This window comes from Gossypium hirsutum, chromosome A08, assembly GCF_007990345.1.
Source record: "Gossypium hirsutum isolate 1008001.06 chromosome A08, Gossypium_hirsutum_v2.1, whole genome shotgun sequence".
Classification (NCBI taxonomy): domain Eukaryota; kingdom Viridiplantae; phylum Streptophyta; class Magnoliopsida; order Malvales; family Malvaceae; genus Gossypium; species Gossypium hirsutum.
Window position 1 is genome coordinate 19,149,893 of NC_053431.1, and position 4,359 is coordinate 19,154,251.

Below are 4,359 nucleotides of genomic sequence, written 5' to 3' on the forward strand. Positions count from 1 at the left end.
TCCAAATCAAGGAAATGGAGCAAACCCTACCCAAAATCCTATCCTTATTTCTGATGATAGGGATAGAGATTTAAGATAGTATGCCGTGCTAGTGTTTAATGATCTTAACCCGGGTATTAGGAGACTTGAAATTGAGGCACAATAGTTTGAGCTGAAGCCAGTTATGTTCCAGATGCTTCAGACAGTGGGCAAATTTAGTGGAATGCCTACCAAAGATCCTCACCTACACTTAAGACTGTTTATGGAGGTGAGTGATTCTTTCAAGTTAGTAGGAGTACCCGAAGATTCATTACAATTGAAGCTGTTCTCATATTCGCTAAGGGACAGAGCTCGAGCCTGGTTGAACTCCTTACCAACAAATTCAATTTCCACATGGCAAGAGTTAGCAAAAAGATTCCTTATGAAGTATTTCCCGCCTAGCAAGAATGCTAAGTTGAGGAATGAGATCACTACTTTCCAACAAATGGATGACGAGTCCTTGTATGAGGCATGGGAAAGGTACAAAGAATTATTACGGAAGTTCCCTCATCACGGAATCCCACATTGCATCCAACTTGAGACGTTTTATAATGGTCTCAATGCTCACACGAGGATGGTAGTGGACGCTTCTGCTAATGGTGCTCTCCTTTCTAAGTCTTATAATGAGGCTTATAAAATCATTGAGAGGATTTCCAGCAACAATTACCAATGGCCAACAAATCGAGCAGCGTTAATACATGAAGTAGATGCTCTTACTTTACTCACATCTCAGGTATCATTAATATCCTCAATGTTAAAAAATCTTACTACTAATGGGTCTAATAGTTTTGCAGCACAGCGACCAAATCAATTTGAAAACGTAGCATGTGTCTATTGTGGGGAAGGAAATTTGTTAGAAGAATGTCCATCGAACCCAGAATCCATATATTACATGGGTAACTAGAACCAAAATCGAGGAAGGCAAGAACTGCAATCCAATTTGTATAACCCATCATGGCAAAACCACCCGAATTTTTCCTGGAGTAACCAAGGGGCTGGAACCAGTAACACTTACGCCTAACCTAGAGCCACCCAACCACCTAGTTTTCCCCAACAAGTTAAGAAACCAACCCAAGCTGAACCATCCAATGGCCTAGAAAATTTGTCAAAGGCATACATGGCGAAGAATGATGCCTTAATTTAAAGCCAAACATCTACATTGAAAAATCTAGAAAACCAAATGGGCTAGCTTGCTACTGAACTCAAGAACCGACCACAAGGTGCTTTACCTAGTGATACGAAGAATCTGAGGAATCCAGGGAAGGAGCATTGTAAAGCATTGACATTGAGGAGCGAAAAGACTTTGGAGCCCGATTCTGTCGAAGTTGAGAAGGAGCCAGTTGATGCTCAAGACTCAGAGGACGTTCAACCAAGTGTTAAAATTCCAGTTTCACCAGAACCAGAATCTGCGAAACATGACAAGGTGACTTCGGAACCAGCTAATTTTGATCAACTAACAACTCTGTTAGATGCAAAATTGCCACAGAAGACGAATCAACCAGTTCTAGGAAAGAAACCTCTACCACCCTACCCTCAAAGACTTCAGAAGCAGAAGTAGGAAATTCAATTCAAGAAATTCCTAGACATACTCAAGCAACTTCATATCAACATCCCGTTGGTTGAAGCACTTGAACAAATACTGAACTACGTCAAAGTCATGAAGGATATCTTGTCGAAGAAACAAAGGCTTGGAGAATTTGAGACAGTAGCCTTAACAAAGGAATGCAATGCATATCTTCAAAACAAACTACCCCTAAAGTTGAAGGATCCTGGATGTTTTACCATACCTTGCAACATTGGAGCAACATATTGTGGTAGGCACTATGTGACTTAGGTGCGAGTATCAACTTGATGCCCATGTTAATATTTAGGAAGTTGAGGATAGGTGAAGTTAGACCTACTATAGTTATACTTCAATTAGCAGATTGATCCTTAGCACATCCAGAAGGAAAAATCGAGGACGTATTGGTACGTGTAGACAAATTTATCTTTCCCGACTTTATGATTCTAGACTTTGAAGCTGACAAAGAGGTGCAAATCATTCTAGGAAGACCATTCTTAGTAACCGGAAGGACCCTTATAGATGTGCAGAAGGGCGAGCTTACAATACATGTTCAGGATGATCAGGTAATATTTAACTTTTTTAAGTCTATGCAATTTCCTGACACAATTGATGATTGTGCTACAGTTTTCGATTTAGAAGAGTTAATCATAGAAAAGAAACTCAACTATGTTGAGGTCCCATTGGAATGAATATTGAAATTGGATCCTCCAAATGATGAAGAGGAGGATGAATACTTAGCTTTGTTAAGAGCTAATTAAAGGGGATTTAATTCGCAATCCTATTTTGAATCTTTTGAATTAGAGAAAAGGGATTATGCCCAACCAAAAGCGTCAATCGAGGAGCCATCTAAATTAGAAATGAAAGTACCTCCCTCACATTTGAAATATGTTTATTTGGGTAACTCTTCTATTCTGCCTATGATTGTTTCAGCAGAATTAACTACTGAACAAGAAGAGAAACTCATCTTGATGTTGAAACAATTCAAGAAGGCTATCGGATGGACCATAGCCGATATTTGCGGTATTAGTCCATCTGTATGCATGCACAAGATTATCCTGAAAGATGGAAAAAAATGGACGACTGATGGACAACGAAGACTAAACCCCATCATGAAGGACATAGTCAAGAAAGAAATCATCAAGTGGTTAGATGCGGGTATAATTTACCCTATCTCAAATAGTTCATGGGTAAGTCTGGTCCAGTGCGTGCCAAAGAAATGAGGTATCACAGTCATTGAAAATGAGAATAACGAGTTGATACCGACTAGAACGATTAAGAGATGGAGAATTTGTATCGATTATTGGAAGCTGAACAAGGCAACTAGGAAAAATCACTTTCCTTTGCCGTTTTTGGACAAGATGCTTGATAGACTTGCAGGGCGAGACTATTACTATTTTCTCGATGGATGCTCGGGGTATAATCAGATTAGAGTAGCACCAAAAGATTAGCATAAGACAACATTCACCTGCCTGTACGATACATTTGCATTTAGGCGAATGCCATTTGGTTTATGTAATACACCTGCTACATTTCAAAGATGTATGATGTCTATTTTTACTGACAAGGTTGAGAAATATTTGGAAGTATTTATGGATGATTTTTCAGTATTTGGAGATACATATGATGATTACCTAGCAAATCTAGCCAAGGTACTAAGGTGATGCGAAGAAACAAACCTCGTACTCAACTGGGAAAAGTGCCATTTCATGGTACGAGAAGGTATTGTTCTAGGGCATCGGATAACAAGTCATGGAATATAGGTTGATAAAGAAAAGGTAGATGTTATTAAGAAACTCCCACCTCCAACATCTATAAAGGGTGTTAGGAGCTTTTTGGGCCAAGCTGGTTTCTATCGAAGATTCATCAAGGACTTCTCTAAAATTGCTAAATCCTTATGCAAATTATTGGAGAAGGACACAACATTCAAATTTGATGAAGAGTGCTTAAAAGCTTTCAATGATTTGAAGAGTCGATTAGTTACGACACCCATAATAGTCACACTAGACTAGGATTTAACATTTGAATTGATGTGTGACACAAGTGACTTCGCGATAGGAGCTGTTATGGGCCAGCGAAGGAACAAAGTCTTTCATCCCATCTATTACGCAAGTCGAACTCTGATAGGAGCTCAACTGAATTATACGGTAACAAAGAAAGAGTTACTTGCTATTGTGTTTGCTTTTGACAAGTTTTGATCTTATCTTGTAGGTACTAAAGTGACTGTCTATACGGACCACTCGACAATTAAGTATTTACTTACCAAGAAAGATGCTAAGCTGAGACTGATCTGATGGGTACATCTACTTCAAGAGTTCGATCTAGAAATTCAAGATCGAAAGGGAGTGGAAAACCAAGTAGTAGACCACTTGTCCAGATTGGAGCCCCAAGAAGGGAACTCTCCACTTATAACAATTCGGGAGACGTTTCTAGATGAACTCCTACTGAAGGTAAATCATGTCCCTAATAACCTTGGGTTTGCTCATATTGCTAACTTTTTAGCCCGTGGGTTGATGCCAATTGATAAGACGTATCATCAAAAGAAAAAGTTTCTTTATGATGTGAAATACTATTTTTGGGAAGAGCTGTACTTGTTTAAAAAGTGTGCAGAACAAATGATCAGGAGATGCATGACAGAAGATGAAGTACATAAGATTTTATATCATTGTCATTCAGCTCCAAGGTGGGGACACTTCGGAGGTACACGTACTGCAGCCAAGGTATTGCAAGCCAGATTCTTTTGGCCAACACTATTCAAAGACGCATATGCTTACGTAAAG

The 4,359-nt window shown here is 39.2% G+C and overlaps 1 non-coding gene across 1 annotated transcript; it reads right to left on the reverse strand.

The window, feature by feature from the left end:
- Positions 1 to 430: 430 nt before the first annotated feature.
- Positions 431 to 537, reverse strand: LOC121205668 (small nucleolar RNA R71). The gene has a single exon (XR_005900744.1). It is a non-coding gene; the product is annotated as a small nucleolar RNA R71 (small nucleolar RNA).
- Between the last annotated feature and the right edge of the window lie 3,822 nt (positions 538 to 4,359).